Raw genomic sequence first — 11112 nt, forward strand, 5'->3', positions numbered from 1 at the left:
GTAATATTAAACAGACTGAATGGTTCAAGTTGTAAAACTCTGCGCCAAGAAACCCAGTGTGATTTTAGGGCAGGAAAAGTCACTGTGGATATGATCTTCAGCCTACGGCAACTAGCAGGGAAAGCGAGGGACCAGAATAAGGACTTGTTTCTTACATTCATTGACCGCACAAAGGCGTGTGATACCGTATAAAGGGATGCCTTGTGGATTGTTTTGCGAGGCTCGGTATTACAGAAAAAATATTAAATGTTATCGTCTCCTTTGAATGGGGAATGATGGTGACACTACAATCTGGGTATGTCCAAAGTAAACCATTTGAAGTGTCAAATCACACTAAGTAAGGATATGCCCTTGCCCCGATCCTATTTGCCCTTTTCTTTTCGCTAATGCTTGAGACAAATTTCAATAATACCTGGGATGGTGCAGGTATTAAGTATCAATCGAGTGGAGGATTATTTAATCAGCAACGGTTCAAGGCCAAAACTAGGGCTTCTGTGCAAACTGTTCTTGATAGCGTTTATGATGATGACTGTGCTCTTGTCACCAATAATCTTGATAACATGCAAAACATCCTCAACAACTTCTAAGATGCATGTAGGGCATTCAGTTTTATAATTAGCATAACAAACACTGAACTTATTCCCCAGACGAAACCAAACGCTATGCCTTCACAACTAGTGGTGTATGTTGATGGTAGAGCTTTGAAAAAAGTTTATTCCTTTACAAACCTCTAATCTGTTGTCTGATGATGTTAAATTTGAAAAGGGCATTGAAAATAGAATTAATAAAGATCGTGAAGCATTTGGTAGGTTTAGACACAGACTCTGGAACAGTCACGATGTGTCTCTAAAAAGAAGTCTACCAATCTGTTGTTCTGTCTACATGATGCAGAAACCTGGACCTTGTATAGCAAACATATGAATCAACTTTATCCCTTCCATATGAGATGACTGAGTTCTATTTGCAATATTGGATAGCAAGATCGTGTTCCAAATGGTGAAATCACTGGTATTGAATCATTTTGGATCAGGATACAAATGCGATGATCGGCTCATCATGTGAGAATGGATAACTCAAGAATTCCTTAGCAACGTTTTCTTAGGCAAATTCTTGCCGCACAATAGGGTGCCCTGCTTCGTTACAAGGATGAACTAAAAGACAACCGTAAGCGTTGTGAATCTTTTCTGAGCTCCTGGAGGAGCGCATCAGGGAATCACAGCGAACTGAAGAATATGTGTTTTTCTAGGGACCATAGAATTGGAACATGACCGTCGTCGGCATTGGAATGACCTTCGTGAAAATATGAAGACAAAGCACCAGAAACGTCTACAAAAATGATAATTTATGCAACTGCGGTTTCAAAGTACGAAGCAAAGCAAGGTTTTCTGTTCTCTCGCGAAGGCATCTTTGGCCGACAGGCATATGCAGGTTCACCGTCTGCGGAGGAAATTGCCGGACGTCTGCATGATTGTAATTATACATGCGGTATCACAGCGCTTCGGAGCTGCTGAAAATTGTATACTGAACCCTCATTGATCGTCTTTGATGAGAGAATCAACGATATATATATATATATATATATATATATATATATATATATATATATATATATATAGTAGTATATTTGGGAAGCATTTTTCCTCTTATGCATATTTTGTTGAGCAGCAGGGATAAATCATGTTTGTTTTTCTTCCTACCGTACATAACACACTTCTCGCATAGAAAAAAACAAACTTTAAACAGTGATTTATCACTCATCACAAAAATCTTAAATGACTTATAATAATCCGACATCCAACGATACTTTGCTAAAAACTAGTAACGCCGTGCATGCTTTGAAATGTTCTATAGGGAATGAGTTTCCCAAAATAATTCACTGATTGGCATGATTCTCACCGGCTTACATGTTACGTGTAGCAGCTCTATCTAACAGCTCCAGAGACCAACATCCAGTAGAGCAGGACACCCCTAAAACTGAAACCAGAAATATATTAATAAAAAAATACCGCAATTTTAGCTGGAACCTTCGACTCTGCACCACATAAACTCTACTCATTCTCATAAAGAAACCTACCATAAATCAGGCTCAATGTGTAGGAGGAGAGGATACGGTTAAGTGCTGTTAAACGATTAAATCGAATTTTTCAAGAAATTCACTAAACCTAGTTTTTTAATTCATTACGCGCCTGAAGACGAGTCATACGAGTGAAGAACGTTCGCAGCTACGACGAATTTCTTTTTACACTCGAACACGACGTTTGAAAGGAGAAACAAACAAGAATTATTCCTACTGGTCAACGAATACATGCACACACACACGCACGCACATACACACATACATACACACATATATATATATATTACCTGGAAAATCACATCTACAATTGAATGCAAATTAAAATTGACAAAAATGCAAAAATGCAATAAAACAACAACAAATTAGAAGCTCGATATTCGTCTTGTGATAGAACAGAGATCAAAATACATAGTTTTTATATATATATGTTTTCCAAATTTTAAAATAAAAATGGTATTGTAAAATTATTTTACTATTGTTTCAAATAATTTCAACGTAAAATAGGTATGCTAGTATAAATTCAAGATTTAAAAGTAATCATTTTTTTGTTTGTATTTTCTTTATTGCGTCAATAATAAAAAGCAAATTGATCACAAATAAAGATAACAAGCAGAAAAAAGTCATAAGAAAATTCACTTAAGTGGATATACATTAATTGCTACATTCAGCATTTTAAAATGTCTAGTGTACTGTGTGTGTGTCATCGTCTATGAGTCCGTTAGTTTAAAAGGAAGAAGTGGTGTTCACTAAACTGATCTACTAATTGATTTAATGTTAGATACAAGGTATAATCTGCTTCCGTAGGGTAGTCGAAAATAAGTCTTGACGCAACGTACTTAAAATAAAGTCGATCTAAAATGCATAAAATTAATTTTAAAACTAGTATCGATGCCTATACGTTTTTATTATAATCATATTGCCATTATCGTCATATTGAACTGCCTTTAATGCGTTCAAACTGTGAATAACCTATAACATATCTTATTTAATTTGTGTTGAGCAATTTCATAAGATATTTATGGAGAAACATATAGTACTATAGTACATATAGAAATATATAGTACTAAACAATGACACGAAACACATGCGATAATATTAGTTGTTGCAAATGTTCCCGCCTTTTTTTATAAGAAACTCGAAGAATTTTGACAAGAAAAGTAAATTCTTGTGGGACCCTAGCTCCAAGTTTTTATGCGAACCCCATCGACCAAAAGTGTCGTTTAATTATCGCAAAATCACACTTCATCTTTTCACCCATTTCTCTACATGTCTGATGGCTATCTTTTCAAAAGTATCCTGAGTGGATCTTTCTCTATTTTGCTTAAGCTCTTGGAATGGGAAACGCCATTGAATCAAAATTACCGTCTTTGAATCCGGTAGACCAATCTCCAACAGTTCTCTCAGCTATAGTGTTTTCTCCATATACGGCACAAAAATCCTTGGTCACTTAATTCGCTTTTTGACCTGATTAAAGCTGAAAAGAAGGAGGTGTCGAAAGCGTTATTTTTATCTACTTGACAATCCATTTGATAGTTTTCAAAAACGAGAAAAGTATATGAACAAAACACAGAGACTATTATTTCGCAGAACAGAATAAGTACCTTCTAATGATATATAAGACTTTGCTAAATATCAAAACATATTTTAGATCAAAACATTTCTATGAAACGGTGGGAACTAATGCAACAACCGGATTTATAATAAATACATTTTGTAAACACTTTCCATACATGAATTAGGTTTTGTACATAAGACGTAAACAATATAAATGAAAATTTTCAGACATTAGACTTTCATCAGTGAGTCACGGATGTTGTTTTTCTTTGCCATTTTCGAACGAAGAAGATTGTTATAGTCTAAAATCATGTAGATAAAATGCTAATCACGTGTCTATAGATAAGGTTTATATATCGAGAATATAAAATTTTAAAAACTTAATTCGATGCTTAAATAATTTTTTCAATAAATGAAAACGATATAACTGAAAATTCACAAGGCGTCATCACGGATTTAAAGATATTGGTCTTTTTCCATTGTTGATCTATGACGACGAATGCCGAAGATAGCCGACTTCTCCCGGTGTCATATGGTGACAGTTGTTAATGTCTGTAATTTGTGTGAGGAAAAATCTGTTCATGTGTGTATAGGATTTATTACATATAAACAGCGTTTTTATCTATACAATAATGTGCGTCTACATACTTTCGAAACAAAAATATCTAATCTATTTACTCACTATTTCTACTTTATGTAAATAATGTCTCTAATTAATACCGTTGCTTATATTGCAGATTAACTTAATTGTTGTCTACTTTTATTTACACTGTACACATATTGTTTACTTATAACGTGTGTTTCAACAATGCCGGTTTGCAGCATCTTTTAAGTAATAGTGCCTTTAATAACTTATGTTAACGATTTACGGAATATCAAGTTATTGCAAGTTGCTGCGGAATATCTGTAACAATATAATATATGATTACGGTAACTAGAATCACATAAAATGCAGTTTTGAAATAGCAGTTCGAATCTGAAATCACGACACCATATAACTTTCGAATTTAACGCATATTATTTTTTAGCATTTTGTTTTTTTCTTAGCATTATGACTTGATGTTCGTGTCATCTCAGTGTTCCAAACAAGCACAACTACTACTGAATGCTATTTGTCCGAATCGAGTGACACAGACATAGAGATAATCAATGAACGAAAAAGAGAGTGAAAACTTTTCATTGCTAAAAAAAATCCTTTAGTATTTTTAACTTAACTTTTATATCATTTAGATTCTCCCGTATAAACAGGCCTCTAAACTCCAGTGTTGTAGCAGTTTGGGTCTCCCATAGAAACCCAAAAGAACAAACAATACTAATTTCAAGTGCGTCTTCCTAAAGAAATTTCTAAACAAACAGAGAAAGAGAGAGATAGAGTAAGGGGGATAGATGAGAAGAGAAATAAGAATAACCTACAATACTTTGTCGCACTTTAAAGTTATTTGCATCACGTTTTGCTTTTGACACAAAGACACGTAATTCGATTTTCGAATTATTTTTATTCAATACTATGGCATTATTTTTATCTTATGCCATGAGATAAATTAACAAACGCTACTATTTTCGATATCTTCTTAATAATAAGATTTCCGTTTCATAGGAGAAAGAGAGAGTGATATATATATATATATATATATATATATATATATATATATAGAAGGAGCGGTCGTGTTGCCAATGACGTGCTTATCGACGTGTAAATTTGACTTACATAATCTTTACGTATAAATTCGGGCAAAAGTGTCTGAAAGATTCAATTTTTAAGTGTTAGTTTATTGTTATTATTATTATTATTATTATTATTATATTATTATTATTATCATCATTATTAGTATTGTCGTTGTTGTTATTGTTATCATAATCATCATCATTATATTATTGTTGTTATTATTATTATTACTATTAATGTTGTTGTCATCATCATCATAATCATCATCATTATATTATTGTTATTATTATTATTACTATTAATGTTGTTGTCATCATCATCATAATCATTATTGTTGTTATTATTATTATTATTATTATTATTATTATTATTATTATTAATACATTGCCGTTTAACTCAAAATCCGTTTCAGGTTTGACTTTTTACCTGAAATGCCCCGATCGACTATTATCATTAGAAGCAAGATATTAATTTAGAGAAGTTTGTAAAAGACATCATTATGAAAATAAGTCGCGGTACATAAAACGCCTAATAGTCACATGTCTGTTAATGGTCAGGCTCATCATTGCTTAAGTTCGGTGATCTGGTTGGAACCGGTGTGTCAATGTGATTTTGCCGTATTCGTCTATGTTATATATATATATATATATATATATATATATATATATATATATATATATATATAATAATTTTTTTTTACTATAATAATTAAATACCTACAGACACTAGTGTTTCATCCTTTCGGGAATCTTCAGTGCAGTGTGTCACGATTAATACCATCGAGCGATTCGAACTCGGCAACACGAGGCATCTCTGGCTCGATTAGCAAAGACCGTATCAATTCGGCTATTATTAACCGCGTGAAATAACGTTGAATTTAAACATTTTAATTTTAAATGTTCTTTACCTCAGTCAGACAGTGATCTAATCGTTATACGATGGTCTATGCATAAGAGCTAAGTTGACCGACTTTAATTCAACTGAAAGTGTTACACCGTTAAGAAACGAATTTCTTAAAGGGGCTGTAATAATTTTTTTTTTTGACTATAAGAATTAAATACCTACATACACTAGTGTTTCATCCTTTCGTGAATCTTCAGTGCAGGTGTATATATATATATATATATATATATATATATATATATATATGTATATATATATACGTATTCACACACACACACACACACACACACACACACACACACACATATATATATATATATATATATATATATCTTAAAATGAATACTAGTATCTGATTTAACCTTTAAATTATAGGTTTATTATGGATGCAAAAGTCTCAAGATATAGTTGAAGATGGTCTGAGTTTGTAGCGGCCAGAAAATTTTGAGAATAACACCCAAGCTGAAAATAATAGTTTTATTATCCATTTCTTAAAAATTGGCTTTTAAAAACATTATTTTTTCATTAATTATTCGTCATTTTAGGGCCGCTTCCTTATGATAACATGTATGCTTGTTTCTTTTAATTTCCGTTCTTTCATTTTTTTCTGTCTACTTATTTTCCTTCCTTTTATCTCTATCTCTTCTATTATATAGGAAGTTTGTCTGTGTGTGTATGTGTGTGTGTGTGTGTGTGGCTGTCTTATTGTGTGTGTCTGAATTCGTTTACGATGAACTTGAACCCAACTTGACCGATTTGTATGAACTTTATGTGACCGGCAGTGGTCTTCTATAATAAAAATAAATCGATAACAGAAGTGGAAGGTTATTTTGACAAAGGTTAACAGCTTACACAGCCTAACACACTAAGTGCAGTTGAGAAGTGATATTACGAACTAAGCCGAAAGGCCCGGCATATAAAATCAACAATAGGTACTGTGATATAACGGGGATCCTTTGCATTGAATGTTTCTGTTTAGAACACAATTTTATCATGATACTTGACTTTTGCCCTTTAAAGTTAAATTTGTCTATATTTCATCCATTATTTCTCTTCTTTTTTTATCTCGTACTTTTATATTTCCATTATCTCTATATTTCCTTCTTTTTCGTCAATGCATCTTTCTTTTTCTCTTTTTTGTTCACGTATTCTTCTAATTATTACTTGTCTTTTTCTCTTTTTTGTTCACCTATTCTTCTAATTATTACTTGTTTTTTTTCTCTTTTTTGTTCACGTATTCTTCTAATTATTAATTGTCTTTTTCTCTTTTTTGTTTACGTATTCTTCTAATTATTACTTGTCTTTTTCTCTTTTTTGTTCACGTATTTTTCTAATTATTACTTGTCTTTTTCTCTTTTTTGTTCACGTATTCCTCTGATTATTACTTGTCTTTTTCTCTTTTTTTGTTCATGTATTCTTCTAATTATTACGTGTCTTTTTCTCTTTTTTGTTCACGTATTCTTCTGATTATTACTTGTCTTTTTCTCTTTTTTGTTCACGTATTCTTCTAATTATTACGTGTCTTTTTCTCTTTTTTGTTCACGTATTCTTCTGATTATTACTTGTCTTTTTCTCTTTTTTGTTCACGTATTCTTCTAATTATTACGTGTCTTTTTCTCTTTTTTGTTCACGTATTCTTCTAATTATTACGTGTCTTTTTCTCTTTTTTGTTCACGTATTCTTCTAATTATTACTTGTCTTTTTCTCTTTTTTGTTCACGTATTCTTCTGATTATTACGTGTCTTTTTATCTCCCTGTCCGATAATGTTCTTCTGATCTCTATAAGTTCGTTCTCTTTCTGCGAGTCTTTATAATTCCTATCGTTAAAAGCCATTACTCATTCTTCTGCTAATCTGAAATAATCTATCAAAGACTGTTAAAAATAGCAAATGCCATTCAAATCTCCAAGGAATCTTACCGACTTAATAAAATTAGATATCCCATGTGATTTCGTCTTTTCCGTTTTATTATTTTTCCTTTCATATTTAACTTTGTATAAAATGTCAACGCAGGCAAAACTGGGCGGAAGGTCATGCAAATAAAGCTCACTTATGTAAAATAAACGTACACAACGAGATCACAACGGTCTTAGTCCAGCTCCCGCAAAGAAATGGGGAGGATTTACTAAAATAAGAGATTATCTATGGCATGTTGGATCAGTATTTGTTTGATAAATTCTTAAAACTTTCTCGTCTTTTTTAATTTTATAATCATTTTTAAATGCGTATTTACTTCAAACGAGACCAATAGAAACTGGGACGCAAGAAGCAACTGTTAATTAGCCACTACACTAACAAGGACATACTCAGCAGGGAGTTGTGTGGTTAGATGTCTGTTCATATAACATTTAACGGTACTAGCGCACTTATTAGTCCTCGCTATTTTTTACATAATATTTTCTAGCTTAATTAAAGTTTTATGATAGCTATTTTTATTAAATTGTAAGATTAAAGTACAGAATAGGTACAAAAGACCCTCCTCTCCCGTATTAAGAATGGCTTTCTAAATAACAACCTTATTATTACAACAAAGATAAATAAGTGCACTAGTACCCACTTTACTTTATGCATCTTAGTTGAAGAAACACGATACGAGGAAGAAATTTTTAAACTGCCGCAGTTCGAGCCAATAACGTTAAAGAGTAAGAGTCTCTTCGACGACCAGAGAATCTGTACAATAAACGGCGTTGGATCCTTCTGTTTATCAGGTGTGTCTTGAGTATTTATGCTAATACTCCACAGGTGTTACGAGTTTGTCACAATACGTTTCATTAGGTTTGTAGAAGTAGCAAATTGCGGCGATGGAGCAGATGCTGACCATTACTTGACATTGAGAGACCTATCAGATTGGAGACTCTGTGTTTAGAACCCGGACTAATTAAGAGAAACAAAGACTAGTGTTTGAGGCACCGGTTTCTATATGAGAACAATATTTCATGCAGAGTCAAATAGTAGCTTTGAAGAGATATAGGATACTGTGAATCCTTTTCTAGCGCGGTAACTTGGTCCAGCCGCCTTTGCAGAAGCTTTAATAATCTCTTCTATGAATTGACTGCTGCCCCTGATAGTTTTCTCATGATCTTTTATACCAATACGTCACCACTCAGAAAAGTCAGTAATCATTCGAGAATAAGGATTAATAAAATGGATGGATTGTACGCCAAAGCATAAGAAATATATCATGAGATGATTGAAACTAACAAATTTAATGAATAAATTCCATTACTTATCAGATCTTTTTATTTAAAATATGTGTTGAAATTTCATTTGTGGCTGTTATGTTGTAGTAAACAGGTTAACAGTTCAGTGGTAATGTGTTCTATAAAAATTTGATAAAATTAAAGCTATTTATTACAATTCCATCTGAGGCTAGGCACGTGGATGAGAAAGGAAAATTCGTTTCAAAATCTTTGGCAAGATGAGTTCTTGCTGTGAATGTCTGCTAATAAAAACAAAGCTATGATTAACAGTTAGCTACTCATACGCCGTTGTGTCCTGACTACAGTTCACTCATTAACACTTATCCTGAGTTTGTTTCGGGCCTTGATAAGTGGTGACTCTTATGCAAAAATTGTTCATTCCAGCACCTACCATGGAAATAATAATACGTTAAAAAAAAGCATTAGAAACGCCCCTTTGTGAGAAATTGACTGAGAGAAGACCGGTGATAGTCCGTCATTAAATTGCAAAGTCGCCTTTGTAATCTGCTAAGGCAGCAATGTTCGACGCAAAAAAAATACTTACTCAGATCTTTTATTGGTATTCAATTTGAGAACATATTTGGCTCTTTTATACGTAGAACCCTTCATGGAACATTGAGTAATGATATTAAATTAATACACCGATATATTTACATTGCAGCCTTTTCAAATTGACAATACGGAAATAATGCGCAAATATTATTTTCTGACCGCCTTTATTTGGAGGTGATGACCAGCAACAATACCTGTTAAACTCCATGTTTTAAAATAACACTAATGATGATTACTATACAGCTATTTTACGGCGTGATCTGTCTGGTTCAACGAGTTGACAGTTCCCGCACGTCTGTTTACAATTTTTCTTCTTTCTTGGCCTTTTGGTCAAGATCAAAGTGTAGTATCTGTTCCGGCAGATACTGCACTTAAGATAATTTGTACCAGTCAATGGAGGGGAAACCCTCTATACTGGGACAATTATTATTTTTGGTAACCAGAGTGACCCCTTTTAGGGGAGCTGGTTTTTACCTCACATTAAAAACGGCCTTGTGCCTAATTTGCTCAGTGGGGGAGCAAATAAACACCATCTGTTCCGGCAGATAGTGCAAGCTATGACTAGCTATGACTAGCTATGAGTAGCAAAGACCAGATGTGGGGGCAACCCCACATGCCTGACCTTTAACCAGCTCCCATTTCCCACCTCTCGGGAGCTGGTCCCCTTTTTCCCTTCCCCCTCCCTTCACTCCTCACATTAAAAATTGGCCTTGTGCCTAATTTGCTCGGTGGGGGAGCAAATAAATACCATCTGTTCCGGCAGATACTGCAAGCAAAGACCATATGTGGGGGCGACCCCACATATAAGACCTTGGTCAATGTAGGGGCAACCCTTCATACCAATTGTCACTATCCAGCTCCCCTACTCCCCGGGGAGCTGGTCCCCATTTCCCCTTCACTCCTCACATTAAAAATTGGCCTTGTGCCTAATTTACTCGGTGGGGGAGCAAATAAATACCATCTGTTCCGGCAGATGCTGCACTTAAGATAATTTGTACCAGTCAATGGAGGGGAAACCCTCTATACTGGGACAATTATTATTTTTGGTAACCAGAGTGCCCCCTTTTTGCCTACTTTTAGGGGAGCTGGTTTTTACCTCACATTAAAAACGGCCTTGTGCCTAATTTGCTCAGTGGGGGAGCAAATAAATACCATCTGTTC

The 11112-nt window shown here is 33.8% G+C and overlaps 1 pseudogene; it reads left to right on the forward strand.

Annotated features, from left to right (window-relative positions):
- The first annotated feature begins 10261 nt into the window (after positions 1 to 10261).
- LOC145243144 (U2 spliceosomal RNA) lies at positions 10262 to 10406 on the forward strand (annotated as a pseudogene).
- Positions 10407 to 11112: the final 706 nt, after the last annotated feature.

This window comes from Euprymna scolopes, chromosome 2, assembly GCF_053919585.1.
Source record: "Euprymna scolopes isolate OS-2025 chromosome 2, ASM5391958v1, whole genome shotgun sequence".
Classification (NCBI taxonomy): Eukaryota; Metazoa; Mollusca; class Cephalopoda; order Sepiida; family Sepiolidae; genus Euprymna; species Euprymna scolopes.